Raw genomic sequence first — 27,371 nt, 5'->3', positions numbered from 1 at the left:
TTTCCTTTGTTCTACAGCACCAAAGGAATCAATGCTCTCTGAAGAGCATGTTTAGAGAGTACTCTGGAAAACAATGAGCCACAGACTTCATGAGGTTTACTCAAATCTTTGCTGCTGTACCTAAAGATGAAGTGTGCTCTCCTAAACTAGATACCTTGGTTTTGAACCTGTACTAAAATGGAGGAAATTTACCCTCTGAAGGAGCAATTTTTCATCCAGTAACTCAGACGAGAATGTGCATGAGTATCTCTGTGAGCTGTGTCAGTGCCTGGCACAGCCGGGACAAGCGCACTTCATACAGCCCTTGAGATAACACTGCCTTACCTGAACAAGGCAGAGAAAATACAGTTACTTGCAATGCACCAGGTTCAGATTCCTTTGACATCAGGCTGTGGTGTAAGCTTCGCTGCTTTTGCACAGTCTGGGCAATGATACAAAGGAGAAAAGCAGGTCTAGCATCTCCCAGCCACCACTAGGCAAGTGTGGGAATGCAGCAAGGAAGAAGGACCATGCAACTCAGCTGGGCAGGCATCCACTTAAACCAGACCCAGCTCGCAGGCTGGGTACACCAGCACTACAAACCTTGCCTCGCACACAACAGCAGACAAAAGCTCCCACCTCTCCAAAGCCGAATTTGCAGCAACATGTTGCTTCTTAAGGAAAAAACCACAACATGCTCGTTTCAAAGTAGCCAGCTGGTGAGGAACACCAACAGGAAGAGGGGAAAAAAACCCAAACCACCACCTAGCACCACTTCCCCCTTCTTTCTCTCACACAGAGTTGAGAGGCTTGTATTAATTGCAAGCTTATATTAATTGCAAAGCATGAGAATCTGAACAAACACCCTCCTTGGGCAACCGGGCCATCCCCAGGAAAATATTTGCATCTATGGGATGTGCAAGTTGTGCAACCAGCAAAATATCAAGTCAGATAAGCCAGGGACCTTTCACTAGGCTCTACAGAGACATGCTCGCAACTCCGTAATGCTGACTCAGGCTAAGACAAGTTGCTTTAAATTCCCTCCCTTGCTTTAGCCTTCACAAGGGAAATAATACCAGTCGGCCTCGCATCCAGTTTGAAGCTACTAGGCACTATTTGCAGAGCTGAATCAGACACCCAAGCAGCCTTTGGTGGAGTACAGGAGGAACCTGGGACTCCCTGCAATAGGAGTTGTCTTCCCACCCTAAAGGGAAAAGCTGAAGGAAATTCTTGATGCAACAAGGCTAGCTCTGCCCTGGACATGATATGCAACTTTACTGTATTACACAATCTCCCATGCCTAGAGGCTTGATACAGCCTTGTCTGCCTAGGTTTCGGTACACATATGTTTTATGAGTGAATGAGGGAAATCAGTTAGGAAGGTCATATAGTTACAACAACTTTGTGAAAGAGCCCGATGACCCCAGTTTCTCCCACCAGCTTTCAAAGACCCATAAATGGGCTTGGTAAACCATTAGAGCAAACAGCAGAGTGACAACACTGCATACCTCCCAGACTTCGGAACTGTCTCCAGTTGACAAGGCAGCAAGTATACCATTGGTGGCGAAAAACAAGTAAAAACCAGTTTTGCCAGAGCATACCTGAGCAGCAGCAGGCGGATTGCAGCAGAAAAGCCGGTACTAGCCCAATACTGCCACTGTGGATGGGGCTCAGTGTTTTACCCATGAACAGAGCACAGCAAGGCACTGCAGGTATAGTATTGCAAATGAAAACCCTGTGTTAATATCTCTGCCTTTCTGACTTGTTTTTGCCATGTGAAGGAGTAGCAGAAGGAATTACCTTGGGTAAGCAGGCAAAAGGGGCAGGTGTGCAGTCACTGCTCCGTGCCACTGACGATGCACTTGCTGACCAGCAAGAGGATACATGCAGCAGAAGTGCCAAGAACCTGCACCATCCTGATGATGTACCAGATGCCTCTGCTGGGATGTTCTTCAAACACAGACACTATTTATTCTACCAAAGCTCAGAACAGAAAGACAGCCAGGAAAGTATCAGAGCAAGATGTATGCTGTGGCCCTTAACTACAAGGCCCTGCTATACCTTTCTTTCTGAGTTAAAAGCCTCCTGAAGGTTTTCATATACTCTCCCGGGCGCTCTGTCCCATAGAATTTCAAATAGGAAAATAAAAAATGCTTGTGGTGGATACGTGTAGCCAGGAAAGACAGCAGGGAGAGATCAGATGTGTTGTGAAGTGAGGAAAATGCACTATATAATGTAATGTAAGAAGGGGTTTTTACTTTTTTTCTGTAGCATGGTTATGTGTTCTTCCCACCTAGTGTCAGTCAGAAATTTCCCCCCTATAAATTCCCTGTTATTGCAAAATTTGAAGTGACTGTAGTGTACATAGTAGACTTCCAGAGCCTTTCCAGAGCTAACCACCATTTTATAGGTGCCTGAACTGATGGGAATTACAGTATGAGTTTTGGTAACAAAAAAAAAGTGGGGTATAAAACTAACTCTTGGTTTTCTCTGGGGTTCTAGGATTTAATGCTGACTACACAGGCATGACACAGAGGGTAAAGAGCCTGGCACAGCACCCTCTCCTGCAAGCAGGCTTGCAACCAGCTGCCAGCGCAGGGACTCAAAGGCTGAGTTTAAGCTCTGCAAGCTCTTGCTGTGGGCAGGTTTTTCACTCCCAAAACACCCAGGCATCACATTTCTGCCATCGGGCTAATTCTTCCCCAGCAAAAGGCGTGATTGAACAAGTGCTCCCAATCAAAGGGGAAACTCAGTCAGGCAAGAAAATCGTCCCTGGGCTACCAGGCTTTATTCCTTCCAGTCAGCTCAGCTTTGTTTTTCCAGTTCTTTCAAGAACAGCTCTGGGTCTCCTCCAACCTGCTCTCTGCAGACCACGCCAAGTTCTTCAGAGCAACCACAAAGGTTCAGCTCAAGTGGGATACAAAACTACAGAAACTGGTTCCATAACCCCCAAAGTCCCATTACAGCATTTAACAGCACTTCAGTTGTTAGGTAAAAGCTCTTTTTCCCCTAGTAGAAAGGGTTTTACCCATCAAGCCTGGAACACACAGATGCGCTGCCCTTGTAGAGGCACCACAGGACTCCTTCTGCTATTATCCATTAATCCACGATGTGAAGCCCCCATGCCCTTGTCTCAGCATCAGGTTTAGAGGTCTCAAATCTTTCCCCACTGCAATACAACAGGACTGCTCTTCAGGCACATGCACGAGGTCAGGACCCCCACTCCTTTCACTTGGTTAGAATGCTCCAGAGCTGGGATAGGTTTGGAGCTCTATCCTAACACTTTTGCTAGAAGCACTTCTGGGAAGTGTTTAACTGTGTCTTCCAGTTGCTGCAGCTCTTGACCAGAAAGGAACCAAAATGAAGAGTAGCTTATTGACTAAAGGAAGAGGCACAGGGAATCATCTCACCTACAAGAAAGATGTCTCCATGAAAGCCCATCATCCACAGCCTCTTTACCATCAATAAGAGACAGGCACAATCTGCCTGACCTGTTTCAGGTATCTATCTGCATTAGGATGAAAGGGCTTGTTTCCTCTGCTGCCTCTACAGGGGGACTGCAGGTAAGTGTCTGGGATATTATATGTCAGCATCTGGACAGGTGAATTGCACCCTGGTGCTCCCCCATCTTGCACTTAGCTCATAAGCTTTTCAGAAAGGGACTCTCACACTGCACCTAACATAAAAGCACTTCAGTCCCCAAGGCCCAAAGATAAGGCTCACTTCAAGTTGTAGATGAGAGGCCCATGCTCTTAAGTATCTACCACCATGAAAACTTCACAGTATTTTCCCTGTAACAATATTCCAACTATACCCAGGTTACTTTGGGGGCTAGCTGAAGAGAACTCAGAGCTGCAGGTCTCGACTTGCCTCTGTGTCAGCAGGAATAAAAAGGGAGATGTCTCAGGCACCAAATACTTTGCGCTGTGAGAACAGCATTGCCTTTGCAGGAAAGGCTGCAAAGCTCACTTCATGCACACCAAGAGATGCCTCACGACAGGCAGATACGGATGCACACAAGCAGCAGGTCTAGGCAAGGACACAACAGAGGAGAGGATAGAGCACCCTGAGTGCACATTTATTCTAGCAAGAGACTTAAGATTTGCAGACCAACCTTGAGGATTCTTCCATGACTTCTGATATACAATCCTTTGGGGCAGGCAACACTGAAGCTTGATGCAGACAAATGCAAAATAATGAATCTAGGGGCAAGAAGCCAAAGTAGATGGCACACATTAAATGGAGCTGTCGTGCTTCTAGGCCAGGTAAGAGATTGAGGAGCTACTCTAAGATTTGTGAAGACCTTGTGCTACAGAAAACAAGAAAATTAAGCTCACACAGGGACTGCAAGCAGGGTAACTTCTGTGGCAATAGGATGAATGAGCAATAACTTACACAGGGCCCTCAAATCAAACGGCAAGGGGGAGGGGAGAGAAGCAAGCATGGAAGAGACTGCATGACATTTGCCCACAGTGGGACTGAGCTGAAGGGTTCAGAAGAAAACAAGAAGTTCGGATTACCTCCTGAAAGGGTGACTTACTGGTGGCAGGGTTTTTTCTTCCATCCCACAATACAGTTGTCACCGAGTTTGAAGGCTTCTGCCTCAGATTTTAAATGTTACCTCTTTGCATCCTAATCCTAACAGACACTTGCTCCCACTGCCCCCGCAGAGCCGTGTTGAGAAAGTGTGACTGATGGTTGTCCACCTCCATGCATCAGCTGTCAGTCACATCCCAGCTCCATAGCACAACTTGTTTGGTTATTTTGGTATGTTTTGTTGGTGGTGGCTTGTTTGTTTGGAGTGGGTTTGTTTTTGTTGTTTTTCCTTTCGCTCCTCCCCTGGGATTTATTCTGAGATTGCTCTAAACTGTGAATTGAATAAACTCATTGTAGATGCAGACTTTAAAATAAAGGAGATGAAAACCTGAACTGACCCGAGAGATGCTGTACTGTCTCCCAGCCCATGGTCACTGCAGTCAACACAGTTCAACCAACTTAAGCAGGATTTGAACAAGACCTCATAACTCTGTTGCAGTGCAACTGCCGGGCTTGCCAAAACCCACACACTTAGCAGCATGCTCTGAAAAAGCCCAGCCCTCTGCTAGGCACTCAGCTTCCCACCTCTCCGTGAGGAGCACACTTCAGGCAACGCTCTTCTTGAGAACCCTAAATAGGGCTACAGCAGCAACTACACACCTCTTTCTTTTCAAAATACATCTTCCTCTGAAACTCACACAGGCTTTCCTTTGCCTTCTCAAAAGCATTCTGCAATTATCATAGAATCAGGTAGGCTGGAAAAAAATCTTTAAGATCATCAAGTTCAAACTTTACAATGGACTACCAAGTCCACCACTAAACCATGTCACTAAGGGCCTAATCTACATGGTTTTTGAACGCTTCCAGCAAGGGTATCGCACTGCTTCCCTGGGCAGCCTGTTCCAATTCCTGACCACCCTCTCAGTGAAATGCCTTGTTTTCCTCTTTAAAAATTGTAGAAATTGCAGGCCAGCTTTACACAGCTCAGTTTGCTGTTACCCATGGACTGGTGACTACAATACCCAGCTAGCTGCCCTGGACTTTCAGAAGTTTCCAGCCAGGGACTAGAATGCACACGGACCTGTACCTTACATGCTGTAATCCTCTACTTTTTCTCCTGCATCATTTCATCACTAAAGCTGGCCATTACCAGAGAGTCTTCCCTACAACCTGCCTGGGAGAATCATCACCAAAACCTCCCTTGCTGCCATAGCAAGGACACAACAACTGCCCTGATCAGAAGATGTGAACAGGCTACAGCTCCATTAAAGACAAAGGAGGAAGACAGTGAAGCTAAATTCCAGGAATTATACCTCTGCATGGGCATCCTCCATTGACAGTTTCACCTGAGCAACCTCCCATCCTGAACAGGTTTATCATCCCCTCCATGACTGCTCTGAATTACCCCAGAGGTGACTGCATTTCAGCAACAGATTAAACTGTCACGATACATTCCTCTCTACATTGCTTTGCTAAAATATGTGAGCCCTGGCTGCCAGAGAACTGTTTTGGAAAGATTAGATTAGGTGCCTTGGAAACTGCTTTGAGAAAAAGTGTTGGGGGTTTTTTGCTTCTTGAAGAAATCTACCTTTTTTCTCTTCCTTCCCCCTCCCCCAGAAGTTTTTTTTTATCATTAAAGACCTGCTCAAGTAACTGCATCTTGGGGTTTTGATCTTTCCCCAAAACGTGCCAAGGTTCAGGTGACCAGAAGGGAGATGGCTCACTTTGAAATCACCTGCCACCAACACAAATTAAGATGATAGAGCCCTCTGGTATTTAAATCAAACCTCATCCAGAGGGGTACAACACCTCTTTTCAATTGCCAAAATTTTCTTACTGTTTTTCCAACCCACAACAAGCTAAAGCACTCACTTTACCATGGGACATACATCCACTTCTACAGATACAAGCCCCACTTACAACCTAGAAGACTTACACGGAAAGGACTGCTATTCCAGCCCTCCACCCACATTACTTTTAAGACTGGATAACCAAAATATTAAAACAGTAGACAAGACAACCCTGCTTGAAATTATAAAAGAAAACAAAATCCCACCTTCTTAGGGTTTGCTGTGATGAGAAAGCATTTCCCTCATCAGAAAATCAGATTAACAACGCATCAATACTTGGGTGCTGAATCTTCTGACACTTATCGCTTACCAAAGGAGGGGGAAAACCGATCTTGCTGTCAAAGCATCAGACTAGGACAGCAATTTCTGTTCTCAACTCTTCTCCAGGCTCCTTCTATTAACATGGATTTCCATTCGTCATCAATCCAGCCATAAAACAAGAGGTCATAACTCCTCTCCTTTCCCTGCCCTGCCTATAGGCAGATACCTGGGAAAAGGACACGTTACCCGTGAGTGGTAAGAGTGATAATATCTAGCAGCAAAATTATGGGAAGGAGCAAGAAGAATGAGAAACTCATGGACTAACTCACCTTCCACAGACAGAACTTGGCACTTGGAGTGCAGTTTCTCACTTCCTAGCAGATATGAGGATCAGATGGATCTGAACACTTTCTAAGTTGGAAGAGGGTGGCTACTTGAGACATACCCCGCAGAAGAACAAAGGTGTAAACTGATGTGGAGGAAGCATTCTCTCTTACTCGTACAGATTAATGTGTTCATTGTGGAAGAAATGTGGAGCAGAGGACATCTTGTCTGGCAGCTGATAATCAGGTGCAGTAGTTGTGGCGATCAGATGACTAATTATTTAACAAATGTTATTCAGGGTCTGAAAGTCCTAGCTTTCCCCCTTGCAGGACAATTGCCCAAATTCTTGCCTGGCCTGGCAGATAGGAAATGATCTCAAGAAGAAAACCATGACAGTAGCTGCTGCAATCAGCTAAGTAAGACCATTTTTCTTCTATCTCTATTCTCCTTGTGCCTGCCACAGAACAGGGAGAGAACTGCTCTCACCCCACTAAGACATTACCTTATTAGACTAACACTGAAAGACCGCTGATACAGTCTATAGCCCCATGGCAGGAGGACTGAAGTGGACTTAGAGCTACACTCTGCCTAGGATCAGCCCTGAGATTCTGTGGTTTGTGGTGGGGGTGCTAGCAAACCAATCTTTTGGAGGCCAAAGTTAAGCATGCTCACAAAAAGCACTTTGCTGCAGCTCTAAATAACCACTGACAGTGATTTATAAAATCTGTGTGCGCTCCAAAGCACCCTCTATCCTCAGCCACCTACCACAAGTCAAAATGGTCAACAGGGCAAATGGCAACATTTACAAAGCAGCCAGCTGGTGGGCCTCCCAGTCCAACATCAACTGGCTGTGACTGTCTCTATCAGTGTGTGTGCTCAATAAATCCATGCAGACCACCATCTGCACACCAAACCCAGGCTGCACTCTACACAGCCCTACCTCCCTGCACAGTCTACAGCTCTGTCTTCTTGGTTTCCTTGAGTCTTGGTCAACATTGCTAGTTTGTGGAATGACTTCAGTCTCTGAATGACCACCTGACATACAAAAGGGGACAGTATTTTTAGAAGATGATGCTTTCCACACTTGAAAACATCTCTGATTAGGTGCCCGACTTCTTTAGCCACTGCAGGGATCAGAACAAAGACTGATCTAGTACTGGATGACATGTCTGTGTTGACTTTGCAAGCCACTCTCAGAAGTATGACCTGATGTTGCTTCTGTGGTGGCTTTCTGGAGTGAATATTGTGGCTTTCATCCCTTCTGCATAAGGAACTATGGTACAATTGTACCAACTGTACCAGATGCATCTCGTACAGGGATCAGCCATGAGATTTCCATCCACCCACCTCCCTGCTCTGCAGATCCAGTGAGACCCTACACATGCCCCTGTGCCTATGAGCCACACCAGCACACAGCCTCCTTGCTTCTGTGGAAAAGCAGGAGCTGAAGCATTTTATCAGATCTAGGTCTGACTCTCTTGTGCCTCTGTTTCCCACCTTCACCATGGCCAAGGTGGTCGCTTCTTTCCTGTGTGTGCGTTTTGACAATGAATACCTTGATGTTTCAAAATTCATGGGGACTACCAGAATAGCCACAGAGTTGAAGGCTGCAAATGAGTATAGCAGGATGGAAGACATATTTGTACTCGCAGAAGTAGAAAGAGCAGATCTGACTTGAGTACAAGTCACAGCCACTGCATCCCCCAGCAGAATGATGAGGCGGAAAGCAGAGCAGGGATTTAAGTGTATTTCCTCATCCATCAGCAGCTACACTGATTGCCACATGTGAGGTCACACCACCAACCGGCACAGCAATGTCCTCTCCAGCCTAGCTCCACAGCACTTACCCTCATACTCCCTCCCATATCAGCATAGCAAGAAGGCAGCACATGCTTGTCGAAGCAGGTCAGGGAGCAGACCACTTGCCCAAAGCTGCTTGAGTGGAAAGTGGGACAAGCCCTCCAGAAAAAGCTGCCTGGCCTTGTACAATATCATGCAAATCAGGAAAAGGCCAGGGGAAACAAGACTGGGAGAAACCTTGCATGACCAAGGTTACACTATAAGGTTATATATTCAGCCTCTGCACACAAGCCAGGGAGGCAAAGGGCATGCGTGCGCACATGCGCACACAGGCAGAACGTACGTCCTGCTTTCACCAACGTTTGCTAGGTCTGCATGCTATAGAGGAGAGAGTCATGCTGTCCACAGCAGGAGATTAATACAGCTGGACCCAAAATAAGCCACTGCACCAATAGACAGACCCAGGGGAAGACAATGGAAAAGTTAAGGGATCAGCACACATACAACCCAGCATCTGTCCCATATTTACCTCTAAGTGATGTTTTATTTACTTATCACACTTTTCTTCATGTTTTACCTATTTATCATACGAACCAAAGCCTGGTTTCTCAAACCCAGCTGTCTCCTGTCTCTGGAGGATGAATTCTAGCTCCCCAACATCTCATCAACTAAGTTCCCCATGTCATCAGCAAAGCCAGTTGCACGGAAGGAGCATGGATAATACGGTCACTACAGAAATGCAGGAGCTACTGCGACACTAGGAGAACCACTCAGTGCCTAGCTGGGGTAGGACAAGGTACAAAATGCATCATTTGCAGACTCAGTTTCATACATTAAAGTTTATTTTAAACACAGGAGCAGGCTGAAGAGAGCTGGATGCAAGCCACAGAACTGCTGAAGACAGCATGGAGTGCCAAAGCAGACTCAACAGTGATACTGGAGCAAGCCTACACGACGGCAACCTGTTACCCCAACAAATGGCTTGATGAACAGAGCTCACTTCTCAGCAAGCCTCTAAACAGGATCCCAACTTGCCTGGGTACAAGCACTTGCCAGCCAAACTCTCTTTTGAAGGTTTTTCACCAGTCTGCTTTTCTCAGATCCTGTGCACTCCCACTGCCAGCCGGCCATGCTCCAGTTCAGCCTGGACTGGCAGGATAGCCAATGCTCCACTTTGCACAACAGCAGCCTCCACAATGCCTTTTTCCACTGATCTGCTCGCATCTCTTCCTGCAGAACCTTACCCAGTGAGGACAGGGCACCCCAAAGCAGACTCCACTGAGGACAACCAGCATCTCTCATTTGACTTCCACTTCCCAGCTTTTTAGATCTCACTCTTCTCCCACTAAGAGGATGACATCCTCTTCATTTCACAGGCCACAGCTTCTCCCTTACATCTGCTGTTCTCTAAAGGATGCTAAAGAAGCAGAATATGTACAGGCATCTTCCCAGAGACAGTACAACAAAGTCTCTTTTTTTGTATTTGTCAAGTTACTGCTCCCACACATGCGCATCTAAACTCAGCTCCACCAGCTCTTGAACTTAACTTATATATGAGCAGTCTGATCTGTAATGGGTTTAGTTATGCAAAAGAAGAAATCCACGTATAATTGGGCCCACAGCACTACATTATGAAAGTACCTTGGCTGCTGCTGGTTTTGCATTATCAGAGTCCCCCTCACCCAGGACGTGCTACCCTTTTTAGCAGATAGGCTGGATCAGTGTCAGCAGAAGAGGAGAGCCCAGTGAGATAAAGCAACCAGTTCAGCCAAGACCAAAGATGCGGTCAGGACTCCTGAGTTCACGCTCCTGCACTTTAACCACAAAGTCACCTTTCAGCACAGCGGTGAGCTGTTCACGCTGCTGTCAGATGGGTACTACTGGCAGGCTGCACATTAAGATAGCACAGAAAAACTATTCCCTCTGTAGGCATTCAGGCCATTTTGCATGAGACACAGCAAGCTGTAAAAACATATTCCAGCACTGAGAAGTTGATAACCAAGTTTTGTTTTTCTTGAATAGGTCATAAAACAATGCTGGTTTCATGTTTTAGACAGGCCAAGAAATAGGTGGCAACACACACAATAAACCAGATCATCTTGAAGCATTTTCCTCTGGATATCTGCAAGTATAAGCCAAACAGCTTCCCTCTCTCCCTGCAGTAATTAACTGCAAAAGAATATTCCTCTTGGCCTCATCCTTCCCAATCAATTTTGCTTCACAACAACATGCCGCCTGGATTGCTTGCTGTGTCAGTGTGCCCGAGCATTATCCAAAACATTTCACAAGACAGAGGAGCACTGTAACTGTTAACTTCAGTACAGCAGAGACCTTTCCTTATGGGTACAAGAGGACATCATCACATAATTCCCAGCACTTAAAGCAGATAGCTACGACATACACAGCTTAGCTCATTCATTGCAGCAACATCACTGCAACCATCAATGGAGGCAAATCATGCACTCTGAGAACTCCCATCACACTCCTCTGGACTGCCTGAGCTTTATTGCTGATGCATAGCAACTTCCTACCCTAAAATACAAAGTTTTCTACTCCTTTCCTTGTTTTTGGGAATACCCTCCCTTGATTTTATCAAGGGATAAAAAACCAAGTTTTCTCCATAACAGCACTCTAATTTTTGATACTTTAATCTTTGAATACTAGATCTAAGTTGAGTATTGTGACTGCTCAGTCATGCATGATAACCCACTCACCTCTTGCTACCTACCCTCATCAACCTGACATTCACACAGACTCTGAAAGTAACAGGTGAGCCAGAAAACCTTCAGAGCACTCAATTTTTTTGCCCTACTGAAAGATAGATACCTCCTGGATGTAACCCCAGGGGGAAGGAAGGAAGCATGATGCCAGGAGGAAAGCAGAACTGCCCAGCAGGGAGGCTGGGCTTGGTCAGGCAGCAGATGGAAGCAGGTTGCACACAGATACACAACCAATGAACAATACAAGGTCTGCCATTTGATCCCAGTAATTTTCTTAGGATACAGTCAAATTTGCTTTTAAAAAAAGACATACGGAGAGCACAAGCGAAAATGAGAGCTGGGAAAAAACTCCAGAATTGCAGTAACACCCTTCCTGCAACAGCCAGAAAACCTGAGGGGAGTCAGAGAAGCATCACCACTGAGCAAACATCTTCATACTCGCGTGCAGTTTGGGTTTAGTTTTAAGTTTTTACTGGTTTAAACACATACCAGGTTTAGTTGAGCTGGCTGTGAAGTGTTCAATAAAAATCTCTACCAAAAAGGTGGAGAAAAAGAGGAAAATTTTAGACTCAAAAAGCACAGAAAATAGGTTGAAGAAAGAGGCAGAAAAAGAATGAAAGGAAAACCATGACACAAAAGAGAAAGGATAATACAAGGGAAGGAAAAACGAATTTAAACAGATACTGAGGACAGTCAGGAAAAGATAAACCATGAAAAAATGAAATGGATGCTGGAAGGGAAAGGTAAGAGAAAGAGGAATGTGTTATGGCAGAGCAGTTGAACAGCAGTTGGCAAACAGACCACCTGTTTAATCTTATCCATATTTGTCAAATAATTTATTTGATTAATACTCTTTTGTGGTCTTCAACCAGCTATAGATCTGATCAAATATAATGTCATAAATATATTATTAGAGTAATACAGGTAAAATTCAAACACATTCAACATTTTCATCTGCTGCTTAATAAGCTCTGCTTTTAAGTTTACACTTCAAAAATGTTGAAATAGTAAGCTGATAATAAATTACAATTAAACAAAGAGTGCTGAAGCACAATCATTTTGCTTTGTCTATACCAAGTACAGCATCATAACACATATCAAAAGACAAGAGACAAGATGTTTCTACCGCTTCCCTTCATAACCCTCCCACAAGGAACCCCTCTCTGCAGGCAGTACTTTTTTGCGTTGGGTTTTAATTTATTATTTCCCCCATATTCAACTTTTCCACTCCATAAAGGTTTTTTCCCCCCTAAGAAAACCTGGGGAGCTCCCAGGGCAGCCTAGCAGGAAGGTAAATCCAGGGTGTACCAGCAGCAGGAGGGGAGGCAGTAGATGCCATTTCCAGCCTGTAAACAAATGCTTACGCTTTTCGAGCTTAGCTTTGCTCATCTTAAAGGAAAGTTAGGTGAAAGATGGCCATGTGGACAAGGATGCCTCAGCACCTCTACCATCAAAGGGAAAAGCTTTCCGAAGTACCAGCAGCCTTTTCCTATGGGAAACTACGGGAGGGAAAAGGTCAATTGGCAGATCTTCAGCCTGTTTTTTTCCCCCCTCTCCGGCCCAATAAAGGAGCCCTCTTGAGTCCTCAGACCATAGGGTGAAAGCAACCAAGGTAGGCCATCTCCACACACCTGGCAGCAGGTCTGCCAGGGAGCCCCATGAAGCAGCGCCAGATCCGATGAGGAAACTGTGGCCATTACTTTCCAGGCTGATGTCAGAAAAAACTGAGGTTACTGCCACTGCTGATCCACCTTCACCACTGATGGCAGCCAAGAACCAAACTCACCACTGGAGAGAACCACACCAAGGGTAACACCTTTGGACCAGAAAAGTGTCCCTCAGGCCATAAGTCTGGTTTAAGTATTACAGTGATAACCCAAACTGAGATAATTATTGCTAATTACAAGATCATTTTTATGTAAACACAGAGGGTATCAGCATACATACTTCACCTCTTTTTAATTAAAAGAAGAGGCTCACTGAGACAAAAAAAAGGACATGCTGACAGCTGCCACTCCAAAGCAGACTTCTGCAGTGATAACACCCATCAGCTTCCAGACCGACCAAAGAGACTGAACAGAGAAATCAATCAGCATCAGCCTTCCCGGTGCTGAAATGAAGCAGTTGGCATGTTATTAATCGCACAGGGAAAACCTTTGATGAGCAGGAAAGGACTAGACACATGGATTCAAAGTCATGGCTGTGTTACAAACTTGGGAAGATCACACAAATCACCAAAATACTTTGGAGCTCTACAAGGATAAATACATAAACACAGTCCTGACCAGAAGAAACCAATATCCACCATACAGCTCTCTACCAACTCTTTAATCGAACCCACACAAAGCCTCTTGTGCTTTTCTCCGTTCAAAATCAGTTCCTGCTCCAACCCACACAACCTACCCATGCCAACCAGACTGGGGTACACTGCAGCAAAGCCTCACCAGGAGTTTGTACCCCTTCTGCATCTCAAAGACCTCCCCAGGAGCAACTTTGCACAGCACAGGCTAAAGAGACATGACTAAGGTAATTGAAATAGTCAATGGCTTCACTAGTGTCAAGGATTGACTTGGGTCAAGCCATTCCTGCTGTACCATCCTGTTTCCAGCTGTCCTAAGCACTTCTCCAGCCACTCCAGAGTTCACCAGTCCTCTCCAATTTCTCATCAGCTCTTTTGTCTCCAGGCATGCTTCACTGCTTGAGGCAATTAAAATGCATCCCCAACCACGACCCGTATGAGCCAAGTGAGCCATCGGATTCACCCACCCCAACCTGGGGTGAAGGTGTTGAACCCCTGGCCTCTGTGACACCCTTGCACAGGCAAGCAGCCTCTGCACACTGCAGAGCTCAGGCAGCAAGCATCCCTGGGAGGAAAGGAGGTGTCACCAGCTCCGCAGAGATGCACACATGCAGAAATTAGGGGACCTTGCTCACAGATGCATGTACCTGTGCTTCTTGGCACCTGCATGCCCCCTCCATGCCTCACCCCTGGCCTGCGGATGGCTGGCACTGACATGAAGCTGGTCTCCCCTGAGGGAGGTCTCCCCTGATGCTGCTCTGACTTGGGGGAGCCAGCACTTGCTTTGGCAAAGGTTGGGGGGTCTAATGCTCTCCTTTGGGAGCATCACAGGGCTGGCAAGAGGGATGCAAGAGAATGACGGAAGGCAGCTGCAGGGAGCTGCAAACTGGGAGTGCAAGGAAGAGGAGGGAGATGGGGCAGAGAGAGATGTAGCTTAGGGATGTGGGGGAGCAGGAGAGTAAGGGGGAGAAGGAAAGAGGGCCGAGCTTTGGGATCGGGGAGAGGGCAGGAAGAGTACAAAGGGGGTGCAGGAAGAGGAGGGCAGGGGATGGAGGGCAGAGAGGACGCAGGGCAAAGGGGACGTAGAGGCTGTGTCTCGGCGGCCTGCCAGGGCTGGGGTCGGCGCGGACAGCGCCCAGGCAGCAGAGTCATGGCGCGGGCGGGCGAGCAGGTGGGTCTGCGTCACCGCCCCCAAACAACCGCGGGCCGCGCCGCCACCTCCCTGGGGAACGGCGGGGGCCATCCCCGGCACGGCGGGGGTTCAGGCTTCCCAGAGAGTGCAGCAGCCCCGGTAACAGGTGGCTGCGGCGCTGCCGGCCCGTCCCGGCCAAGCCGGTGGGTGCTGCCCCTCCGACGGCGCGTCCCACCCCCTTCCCCCAGCTCCAGCTCCAGCCCCGTTCCCAGCGGTCACTCACCGGCTCGTCCACCCCGCCAGGCGGGATGCGCGTCCTGTAGAGCGGGGCGCGGAAGTTTAAAGCACAGCAATAATATTGTTTATTTTTTTCTTCCAACGGAGGAAAATCAAACAAGACGAGGTGCTCCCCAGCCGGGCTCACCTCCTTACCCCCGCCCTCCTCCCGCCGATCCGCTCCTCTCCTCTCCTCCTCGCCCAGCCCAGCCCGGCCCGGCCCGGCCCCGCCGGGGGCTTCAGCCGCGAGTCGGCCCGGCGGCGAGGTGAAGTTTCCACCGCGGTGGCGGAGGCTCCCCCGGTGTGCCGCGCCCGCCCCGCATTGGCACGGGGCGCCGGGGCGCTGTGCCGCCGCCGCCGCCGCCGCCGCCGCGCCCGGACAATGTGCGTGCGTGGGGAGCGCAGCGGAGCGGGAGCGCGCCCCGCCGGCGGCCGCAGCACACACCCAGGACACACACCCCGCCTACCCGCCGCTCAACGGTCGCCCACCGCCCTTGATAGGCGGCCCCCGCCGCCACCGCCCTCCGGGTGGGCCGCGGAGCTGTCAATCAGGCGCCACAGCCCGCCCGCCGCGGCCTGGCCGCGGGGCGGTCCCTGAGGCGGCGGTGGGTGGCTGTGAAGGGGGAGGGCGGCGGGTCGCCGCCTCGCACGGGCGTGTGACCGCAGCTCCGGGCCCCTTCTCTTGGGAGCCGCGGCGTTCTCGTTGTGCGGCTTTGGGGCCGTGTCTGTGCTTCCCGCCCCGCCATGGCCTCTCTTCAGCTCCCCGCTCTCGGGGTGAGAGGAAGGCCTGGCGGCTGCTGCCCACCCAGGCCCCTCAGCCCGCCCTTTCCATGGCGGCAGGGGTGGTCTGCCCTTGGGGGTACCGACAGCTGCCGGGGCTTTCCCGGTAGCCAGCGGGCGGGCAGCAGAAGCTGCCCAGGCACGGCGCGTGGCCCGGGAGATCACCTCAACGGCCCGTTTGTCCTGGGGCCTGCGAGCCGCCGCTCGTCTGCCCCTGCCACCCGCGGAACAGGGCTGCTGCCGTCGAAAGCGCACGGCCCTCCAGCTACCGCGGCAGGCAGAGCATCCGCCCTGCCGTCGCCCTACAGGCAAGGCCCCGCGCCGCACGCTGGAGGTGCTGCCCTGAGGTGAGCTGCCGTTCTCGGCTCCCTCGGAGGCCTGGCATACAGCATGTTTTGGGGGAAGAATACGAGAGGCTGCTGAAACGCAGTGTTACCAGTCACAGGCCCTGATAACCTTTAGGGTAAACCCAGCTCACAGGATGCTTTCAGCTGGCCTCTGGAAAGGCCTAGGAAAACAGATGACTCCAGATTATCCAGGAGTGATTTAGGCCACAAAAAGAAAGATGCCTGAATTGTCTCTGTGTAAGACAGCTGGGGTCCAATTAAGCTTAGCAGCAGAGCTATGCATCTTGTGAACAGCATTGCTCCAATTACAGGCAAAGGTCCAAGTGTGGCAAGAGGGACTTGTCTGGTTGTATTTGGATCCCACAAGGAGCACCGCTAAGTCAGAGCTAGTAAACCTCGATGGGCTTAAGCTTCATTCCACTAATTCGGGTCTGTCATCAGGGTACTTTCAGTCCTGTCACAGTACGCTTATGTTACCCGATGTTTTCTACCATTAGGCTCCATGATTCCCCTGTTACTTTGAAAAGTGGACAGTGGATTGCGTAGTCACCTTGTTAGCCAGGAGTATGCAATGATCAAGCTTTGAATGCAGAATGGCGCCAAATAAAGTATGCATTTGTGGTACTGGAAAAGCACTGTTCACTCTGACATATGTTTCAAGCACACCACCACAATTTATTGTTTATGTTAGAAAAGCAGTAATCTGAAAATGGATCTAGAAACCATTGTTCTAGATACCACGCTTGACACATAATAAAAAGAAAGCTCATGCACTGCAGAGCTGGTAGCGAGTGTAGATTAGGCGAGTTCTAAAGAGAGAGCTGTGCAGGTTTTTTCAGGTCTTATAGACTTGTTGCACCAGCACAAACAAACCTGCCAGAGCACTTTCTGAAAGGCAGCATGCAAACAGGCAGGTCCAAACAAAAAGGCTGAAGCTTTAACCTACCTCAAAACCCTTGCGTGCTTCTAACAGTCCCTCCTGATTCTGAACAGCCTCTCAGTTCTCCACAGATGCAAGAACCACAGCTCACAGAAACACAGCATCTCTCCTGACCAAGCCAACAGCAGGAACATTAGCACGCACAAAGGTGATGGGTTTCTTCACAGGCAGACACACGTATGCACAGCGCACCACCTCTCTGTGCTACCTGTCTTGTCTTGTTTTAGCTGTTTCTGGCAGGCAGGCAGGGTACTGGAGCATGCAGAAATCCTGCCTTTTGAAGCACCTTGAAAGCGGGCTTATATTTTTCAGTACACAGGTGACCCTAAGAACTTATCAGGAAGCAAGAATGTATATGTAGTGTAATAGACACAGCTATGGGTGAACCTCAGTTTCATGCTTCTTGGGCTTCTCAGTGTCATACAAGAACCAAGAAACACAAGAAGATGCGGCTGAAACTGCCTCTTTCTTGCTCATTCTTCAGTGCCAGATCACATCAGGATATAACATACCTGAGGACTACTTGTTTGCAGACTGCTGGAAGACAGAGGCATAATCACGTATTGGTGAGTCATGACCACACAATCATATATAGGTGATGACACAGACTTACAAGGACAGAGAGAGTGATATAGCTCAAAGATGTCTTCTCCCCATTCTATTTTCAGATTAAAAAAACAAAATATAGAAGATACTCAGTTGTTGAAAAGCAGCATAGCTCCTTGCTTTTGACAAAGCTGTGCAGATTTGAATTTGCTGAGGTTATGGCCCATTCTATTTGTAAAAACAAAACAAAACTAAACAAACAAACAAAACCAAACAAACAAACAGACAAAACTATTCTGCCTGGATAGATTCTTCCTTTCTCTAAACTTGAATTTAATTCTAGGAAAATGTCTAGCCTGTCTAAGGCCTCTGGAAGATGGAACTCTCTCTTTTAAACATGGGACGTGCAGTGTCACAGCAACAGCGGTGCAAATGCCATCAGGAGAAGATGGCCCAATCTACTGACTAACTACTCTTCTATCTCATTCCATGGTGTCTCCAGCTGGACTGCCAACAAACTCCTTCAGCTACCATCAGGCATCAGTGCAGCTCCTATGATCTATGCCAAACCTCAAGGCAGGCAAACAGAAATACACAGAGCTCTAGAAATTCTGCAGTGCTACTAACTGTTGCAAGCCTTGCTTGACAGGAGAGGAAAGCTAGCCAAATACTGGGCCCACTGGCATGCAGAGCATTACAAAGGACATGGAGAAAATCTCAGAAGATCCTTACTGCCACAGTAATACTGCCAAAATATAATCTGCATCTGGTTTGAAAAGCTGTCCTGTCATTTCCATGCCTTGAGTTTTTCCTGATAGTCTTCTCCAAATTGACCAAACTGTATGTAGCCTGCAGGTGGGAGGCCGTAACTCATGGACATGCTTTTACCATTGTGATTTTTTGTAACAACACTCTAAATTCACTCTAGGAAGGTATGTCACTGATTTTTGTAGGTGCTGTGACCCAAAAAATAACTCCATGTTGGTGTTCCCACTTTAACCTCTGCAAGAGGGAAGTCATAGACAAAGCATGGGCTTAGCTCTCCAGTGTGTGACATACAAACTTATGCCAAGAGCTTAGTTAGCACCAGAACTTGATAATCGACTACAGATAAAGGCTATCCCTACTGTTTTTGAAGTATTAATCTTTTTTAGTGTTATTTCTAATAGAAACACCCAGGCAATGGCCAAGTTGCACTGTTCTTTCTTCCACCTTAAAAAAAAAAAAACAACCAAACAAACAAACAGAAAAAAAAAACAAAACAAAACCCCAAACCAAATTAAAAAAAAAAAACAAAAAACACAAAACACAAAAAGAAACAAACAAACCAAAACAAGCACTCAGCCAGTCCATTTTCCTGGATGCATACTTCTTCTGCTTAGCTGAAACTTTCTGGAGGTGTTTGGAAGGAAGGCTGTATCATTGTGTTCTCTTTAACATTGTCTCTGAGAGAGGTCACATGAGGTTTTTTCTCCACAGCACCATGTTCTTCATGATTCTTTAATTTATTCCTCCTGCAAATACACCAGACTCAAGAAACCTGCAAGTATTTCTCCCATACTGAGGTGTTTCTCTTGCTCATCCCTCCCTGAGCTTACAGGATGCATAGTGTCATGGCAGAAAGCAAGCAGACTTCTTAAATGTTGGGTTTTCTAGAGAATGCAAATTGTTTCCTTTTAGTATTTGACAATGTAACACAAGTAACTTGCCATGGCAACCAGCTTATGAAACAGACCAAAAATTATCATCACAAGGTACTTTGTTGCTATAGCAAGCAAAGAAGCTGAGACCTTATCATTTTTGTTCACTGGTCGGCCATGCATCATCTAAGTTGCAGAACCTGTCAGCAAAAGTTTATGTTAGATTCAGTACAAGTCAGCTGCCTCGTGGGCCTATCTGATACTTGGATCAAAACTGAAGTATAGTCAGAAGGAAACAAGGAAGTGTTCAGAAGAATTGAAACAAAGCTGGATTCTCAGAAGTATAAGGCCAAATCCATTTCCACACCAAGCTGATGCAACTTTGAAGATGCCAGTAAGGGATGAAAGAATTTCTTCAGAAATCAAATTGGCTTCCATCCTCTGATAGTCTCTGTTCTCCTCCCTTGCTTCTTTTTTTTTTTTTTTTTTTTTTAGTGGAATAGCTGCATATATGGGAGTATTCTGAAATTACCTGGAACAGAAGGTTGAATAGGCTTGCAGTCTTCAAATGCATTCTCTTTATAGGGATGCTTCTGAGAAGGCAGGCTTACTGCTATGCAGGTTACTTCTGTTAGTGAGTGAATTTAAAAATGGCAAAGGGAATTGGCTACGGGCAGAAAGGGGAAACCCTTATAATTATCACTATGGGAAGAAATAAAAACTGAGCTTTGTTAGCTCAGAAAAGGACAATTTTGAAAACTGTTACATGTGCAAGTAGCCACAGAAGCCAGTGGAAATACCCTGTGCTTAAGACAGTCTTATTTGTAAAGCTGGAGTGGGTCTAGGTTATACACAAAATGTTTGCTTTACTCCCAAGCTGGAAAGGGTGCCTTATGTGGGACAGTCTTGAAAAACTGGAATTTTCTTAGTCTCTAGACTACTGAGGTGAGCTACAAGAAACACATCTCCAACTGTGTGATGGAATGAGGTGTATGCTCAACCTTTTTATTTTAGAAACACTCCCAGTTTTCATTGTTGATACAGTAGTGTCAAGTTGAGAAACAGTGGCCAGCTGTCTGGGGGCTTAGCTAAATTTACAGGTAAAATTATTGTCTCATGGACAATCCGCTTAAGCCTCCTGGTGAGGCTGCAGAGGAAATACTGCTGGATCACAAACCCCAACAACAGCATGATTTGGAAAGCAGCCTTTGAGAGAAGCTCTTAATGTATCGGGTAAACCTAGGTGGAGATTCAAGGCTGGAATGTACTCCTGACAATGAAGTGTTATACTGCGAGTGACTGACTATAAAAAGACTATGGGGGAAAACTGAGTCTTCTGCAGCACAAAGAAATTATGAGATAAACTAAAGTAATCTCAAAGAAACTATGATAAAACTATCCAACACTATAATTTAACACAGTCTCCTAGAGACTGGGAAAAGTCTGTGGGCTAATCCTTACTTCCAGTCGCACCAAGAGAGACATAGCCACAAGAGACATTGCAGCTGTGAAATTCTGTAGGCATGTACCGTTATCCCAAGGGCCTGGAACTCTCAGAGATACTTAAGATTCGGCAGCTGAAGTCCAGCTGAGAGACCACACAAAGGAAAAGAGAAGACCCATCATTCCCAGTTTCAAAAGGCTTTTTAAGATGGACACTAACTGGAGAGATCTCGTGCAGTAATCAGCTAACAAAACAAACCCCTGAATTAATTAATCAACACTCAATCAGTAAGGGGGAAAAAAAAAATCTTCCTCTGTGTTATCTCTAAAACATCACTTTGTTTCAGATGACCCAACCAGGGAGTGGGACCACTTTGTTTTTAGTCCGCAAAATAACAGCATTCAGATTGGATTAAATTCTACTAAATAGAATTTAAATAGAATGCTCAGGCTTCTTTAAACACATTGCACATTAGACACATTGCAGAAGATTCTGAGTGGGCAGAGCAAACTCATCAGGCTTGGAGGGTTGTCTGATGGAGAACAGAATCTTTCTCATCATGGATTTCTTCCTCAAAATAAGCAGGGAAACGAGGCAGTGCCTTGCCAGGTGCCTGGCCCATGCTCTACCAGAGCTAGAGAAAGCAAAGATTCCCGCTGACTGAAATGAATTCTGCTACCAGTTGGATTTGATCAATTATGCAGTGGAAATAGAAGCTTGTGGAGATGAGATGCTCTGCAATCTAAGAAGGGAAAGACTTTGTAATCAGAGCTTGGAAGTGGAAGAAGGCCTGCGCTCCACAATTTAAAATACAGACAACTGCTGAGTCCTTTTTTCTACTAAAAAAAACCAACCCAAACACACACACAAAAATGATGTAATTCAAAGACTGGTCATTTCCACTGAGTCATCCTCCTTGTAGAGACAGGATAGGAATGAACAACAATCGCATCTCTCTATACTAATGATATGCATACTAAGTAATGTGAAGGCCTCACCTGAGTGGATGGTGGAATGTTTGGACTTCAGATTTTGCTGGGTGGTGGGAGACATAAGATACAGGTTACAACTCTGAGACAGTATTTATGAGCAGTGTTGCTTTCTACAATTGCCTGCTAGTTTCAGTGTGTGATATGAAGCATACTGCCCTCTACAGAAAGTGTCCCGTTTATTCCTATGGGTGTTTGCTTAAGTCCCCAACGCATGTTCTTTCCTCCTTTTTCCCAGGAGTTATGGCTGATCAGGTGGTGACTCTAGAGCCTGAGTTGCTTAGAAATGACACTGATTCTTTCATTAAATGCCCCCACCTGACCAAGAGTGACTACGGTTGATAAGGTGCTGTGTCTTCTTCCACTCTCTGCTGAGCATGCCAATGTAGGTCAGCAAGGGTCAGATAGGGTGGGAGGTCTAGCAATGCAGAAATCTGCAAGTTGGGAGCCACATTGATTTTCCTGGCAGAGTTTTGCTGGCATATGTACAGGAGCTTTTGTTACCTGTCAGCTTGAATTGAATGTCAGTCATTCCCTTGGAGCCTGATCCTCACATCACTTCACTCTCAGAGGTTTATGCCTTTGTCTTCATACAGCGGTAACTCAGGTCTTTAGAAGCTGAAAGCCTTATTCTTTCTTAACAATCCTTTGTGATATTTAGGTCCTGTGTGATTTTCATTTTCAAACTCTACAGAAAAGTTTGAACACTTCAGCTTGTGTGCTACCAGTTTCTTAATGGTACAGTTTGGATCACTTACTGTACTCTGGGTTATCTGTCACTTTTGCTGGCAGGAGCCAGTATTCTTGGAGTGGAAACCAGATGAGTTGCTAAGGGATGTCTTGCACTCTGTGTCATTTTTGCAGTCACTGATGTGTAACAGATTTATCTGTGTAGTTCAAGGCCCTTCTGTACCAGATAAGCTTGTACTGAAATCTCAGACCATCCCGTGTGCTCTCCTGGAGGAGACACTAAGGTTATTGCTATTCTTTTTAAAAGAATCTTCTTACTTCTTCATCAGCTAATGCAGATTTTCTTCTCAACATCAAAGAACAATTGCCAACTACATCTGTTTCTCGCAGAAATTTCAAAGCAGTGTTGCGCAGCATGATTCAGGCATGCACACATGGTAGAACTAGATAGAATTAAAGACATTTGTGTTTATCCAGTTAAAGTACTGGTTTCTTTTCCTTTGACTGCTCTTTAATGTACTGGCTGCACATTGTCTCTATCCCTGCCACGCAGCCCTCCTTCTCATCCTCACACTCAAACTACTGAGCCTTCTCTTCTGTCAAGTTCTTCACTAAATTCCGGTTTTCCTTCTTCTGTAAGGAGCTGCCCTGAACCTCAGTTCCCATCTTTACAAGCAAGTAAAGCTGATGCAAAGCAGTACTCACATAAAATGTAGCTACTCTGTAGACTAAAAGATCTTTAATAAAGAACTTCCCATGCTGAAGCCATAAAGTAGACCCCCAGTGTAATTTTTAGTCTGCAATTTGTCATTCTCTTTCTTCTGCTGCCTCTCTATCAGGGAAGGTGAAAGACAGATGAGGACCTGCAGCTACTTGCATCTTGCAGGACTAGTGTGTGTTTCTAGGTAACTTTTCAGGCATGTGTTCATGAGCTCAACAGTGATATAAGTGTGTGTGGACACACAAATCAGTCAGATACTGTCTGATGGCTTTCAGGGGGCCAACGCTAAACCTTTCTGAAGTCAGATTCCTAAAGATTCCTAAACTAAGAAGATTCCTAAACTAGGATGCCCAAATCAGCATGTTGCAAATTTCTTCTCTGGCCTCAGACTTTCGATTTTGTCTTTCTGCTTCCAGTCAGGAAACTTCAGTTAGGGAAATACTGAGACTAACATATCAAAACACTGATCAGAAATGTTACATGAATCCAAATGATTGATGGAATTTCAGCCATTGATTATGAAAACATGAGTAAGCTAATAGTAATCTACAGAGGTATTAGCAGTGAATGATTTCCCAGTCCTCATTAGCAATATGCTTTGATGAGGGTAGAAAATGTTAGCTGTAGTTTCCCTTCAGTAAGCTCTTTAATCATAAGAGCTTACTGGCAGTGGGATTTGGGAGACTTACATGATCACAAAGTGAATTAAAACAATACCTTCTCTCCAGCTTCTCTGGGATAGCACACAGGAGAGAATGGTCTCAGAGCTGCTCAGAGCTGGCACTGGCATTCTCCAGTGAGGACTAGGCAGAAAGCTGCTTCCTCTTTAGTCAAGATCTTCCTCATTTTCAGGAGCACACTTATACCAGCTCTCCTGCAATGATCACCACATGCCAGTGAACTTGTTATAGCATGTTCAGGAGCACCTTCTCGCTGGTTTCCTGAGGTCTCATCCAAACCTTACTGCAGATACAGGGAAGATTCATGGACTTCTTCAGTGGCCTTTGGACTGCTCTGTGGAGGCAAAAATACAACAGCAATAGAGACACGGGTGAGAGGACTTTACATTACCACCATACTTCACTCTGAAAAGATGGCAAAAGAGATTCTGCAGCCCAACCCTGTGCTTCCCAGAGGAGTAAAATCAACATGAATCCTACTTAGTAAGTAATTCAAAATTACATTCTGGTTTGTGAATCATCTGCATCTCAGCCTTTCTGAAGATCTTGGGTAATGTCTTAGGTAATGAGATGAGAACAGTGCAGCTTCTGAGGTCATCTCTACCTGCTCACAGGGCTGCCAGCCTCCTGTGGCCCTAATTTCCAGCTGCTCTTTTAAAATGCACTCTGCCACTGAGCAGTTTGCCTCTAGAGATCTCAGACATGAAGTAATCCTCCTAGCTTTTCCAGAAAAAAGCTGACTAACATTAAACCTGTTTTACAGGTAGGTAGGCTGAGCTCTAGTCTGCTTGAGATCACAAAGGGTTATTTAGGGGCTGACACATTCCTGCAGCAGGGATGACCTCCTGGAAGGAATATTAACCTCTTTCGTTAAAGGAAAAGAGTGCCCAGGCAGAGGAGAGGGCTGGCCACACAGACTCTGTTTACATGCATGTTTTGCACATGACTACAAAGCAAATAAACTTCACTGGCTATGTGGCTTTGAATCCAGGTGTCCCTCAGACAAAGACAAGTGTAGGGTGAGCCCAAACACGATGCTTGGCCCTTTGGCTGAGCCATCTGGCAGGTAGGAATATAAAACTTGCTGATTGCTTTATGCCTGAGTCACCTCCTTTAGCATTTGTTATTGCCTAGCACGTTAGCATGTTGCCTGCTGGATAATAAATGACTTCATTCGCTGCAGCAGTGAGGACACTATTAAAAATTAACCCTGGCAAATGGTCCTGCATATTTCCTTTTTTTCAGTAAGAGCCAGACAAGGGGGAAGAGAGGAATGCTGTTGAAATCTGATTAGCAGAAAAGGCAAGTGGCGAGTTTAAGTAATGGGGATGGTTCAGGCTTCAGTTTAATCACTGCAGTTGTTGGCAATCAATGATCAAAATTCAGAGGGCTTACGGCACTTGGTAAAGTTAAAAGCAATGCAAGTAAAGAAGATTCAAAAGGCCTATTGCAGGGAAGGTCAAAGAATAGGATATACGGGGATTATTATTCTGACATGTAATGTATGACCAGTTCGCAGAAAAAAAATGAATTTATCACATGAACGTTATTACCACATGTAAGGAATTTGGCCCACAGCTGAAAAACTCTTCAGTTTTGGTTCATGTATTGAACTCTTTTCTCACAGTATCACACTTGCAACCATACCATATCTATAGCAGCATGAAGAGTATATTTACAGAAGTGAAGGGTTTGCATTAAATATCTGAAGGAATAAATCAGCTGACAGAGAGATCCTTCATTTTCTTGGCTTCTCTTGCCTCCAGCACCCACGCAGTATCCATTAAATTGTCTCAAGTCAAACCCTCACAGGCTGCATTTGAAACTTGGGCAAGGAGCCAGGCAGGCTTAGACAGCAGAGACTTTTCTGTCCTCACACACTTCCCACCATCTGTATGCTGCAGTCCAGAGCAGGGGAGCTCAGCTTTAGGCTCAACAAAAAATCTCTCTTACTCCCTTTGCATCACTCCAAGAGAGGGATTTGATCTGAAGCCTGCTGACAGCCACATTAATGATCCTGTTGTTGACACAAAAATTTCACCTTGTTCTGAGACATCATTCAGCTGGCTTTGGCACAGCAGTGAGCAGCACGCCCTATCCTGAGCCCACAGTTCCTCAGGTTTGTCCCAGACCCTTGAGTAGCTCCATCCGTAGATGTCTGATACCTGTAGATAATCTAGATGGTAACATAAGCTGTGATGCCAGGTGCAGTGATGGTGCAAGCAGATCTATCCTCTGGCTGGCATGCTTTTCTCCAGAAGCATATCATAGCTGAACTGAGGTATGATGGCGTTTGTCAGAGGGCCATGCTGAGGTCTGCACACTAGTACTGAATCACCTGCACATCTCCATGTGGCAGAGGTATTTTAAAATGTTGGGCTTAAGCAGACATTATGCTGCAGCAGGGAAGATCATATAAAGTTCCTGCATAAACAGTGTACAAATTTGCTGGCTGAAAGGTACTCTGGTGTTGCTGTGTCCAAGTTGGAGATGTTTCTTACTCTAAAGATCTTTCCTTCTCTTTGGCATTTCAGGGACTGTGATTGAAATATTCCTCAGTTTAATTCCTGTGTTTCATTTATTTTCTCTCCTTTATCTCTCTATCCAGACAGAGCTTTGTCATTAACCCTAGTCCCTGGCTATCTTTATCAGATACCCAAGCCCCGAAGCACAAAATCCCTCCTGCTCCCTGGTCCTGCCCATCTCATCAAAGGGAAGTGCACCTCCAGAACAAGCAGCCCTGTTTCCCTTGCATGTGGGACTTGGCCATGCACCAGGCCACACACAGGAAGTCTTCCAAACTTATCAGCAGGTTAGGCTGATCCCAGGGAGCTTTGTTTCTCAGCATCTAACATATTTGCCTAATGTCTTGGTTAAAAAAAAGGGCATATCAGAAAGCTGTGCTTGCAAATGTTAGGGTACTCCCTGAGCATTTCCTAGATAGCTGCTCTATAAATGATGAGGAAGCAATTCAAGCATGTGACCACAAACAAGAAGGCATGTGGTGTGGTACGGGAACTGCCCTTGCTGGGATGTTCACTCTGTGACAAATGGGGCTTCACTCTATGTTTTAAGATCCTGTACTCATTGCATGCAGCAGGCAACAGTTTTACTGAACTCTTGCTGCAGCCAAGCATGCTGCTGGAATAGGGATTCTATTTTAATGATCTGGGAGTTATCACAACTGTTGTGAGTCAACACAACAACATTTTATAAATATGGTCTTTCTGGAGGTGGTAGTTTTGGAAAGCCCAATATCTTCAAGTTTGTTTGGCACTTCTTTGTAGGTTAGATGGTGGATGTGATCTGAAATCACTTCCTTTAACTCTAGTAGGTTTGGGATCACACTCAAACCGTGTGGCTATCTATGTATATATTTATTTCCCCTAAGTCTTTATCTTTCACTTGCCAGGTTGC

At 46.1% G+C, this 27,371-nt stretch overlaps 1 protein-coding gene and 1 long non-coding RNA gene across 3 annotated transcripts in view; one reads left to right on the top strand and one right to left on the bottom strand.

Moving 5' to 3' along the window:
* Positions 1 to 15,534, bottom strand: part of HRAS (HRas proto-oncogene, GTPase) — a 42,671-nt gene extending 27,137 nt beyond the window's left edge. For both annotated transcript variants that reach the window (XM_057412761.1, XM_057412762.1), the window contains exon 1: positions 15,185 to 15,534. The gene's annotated coding sequence lies outside the window, so the exon portion shown is untranslated. The remainder of the gene's footprint in view (positions 1 to 15,184) is intronic.
* Positions 15,535 to 17,124: 1,590 nt separating this feature from the next.
* Positions 17,125 to 22,303, top strand: LOC130601071 (uncharacterized). Its single transcript, XR_008972582.1, has 3 exons — positions 17,125 to 17,392; positions 17,661 to 17,814; positions 22,105 to 22,303. It is a non-coding gene; the product is annotated as an uncharacterized LOC130601071 (long non-coding RNA).
* Positions 22,304 to 27,371: the final 5,068 nt, after the last annotated feature.

The sequence above is a fragment of the Pezoporus wallicus genome, unplaced genomic scaffold, assembly GCF_028554395.1.
Source record: "Pezoporus wallicus isolate ANWC-B61680 ecotype Strahan unplaced genomic scaffold, APGP_CSIRO_Pwel_v1 scaffold_6885, whole genome shotgun sequence".
In the NCBI taxonomy this organism is placed as follows: domain Eukaryota; kingdom Metazoa; phylum Chordata; class Aves; order Psittaciformes; family Psittacidae; genus Pezoporus; species Pezoporus wallicus.
Note: the sequence above shows the minus strand (reverse complement) of the source record. Positions and strands in the feature narration are given on the sequence as shown.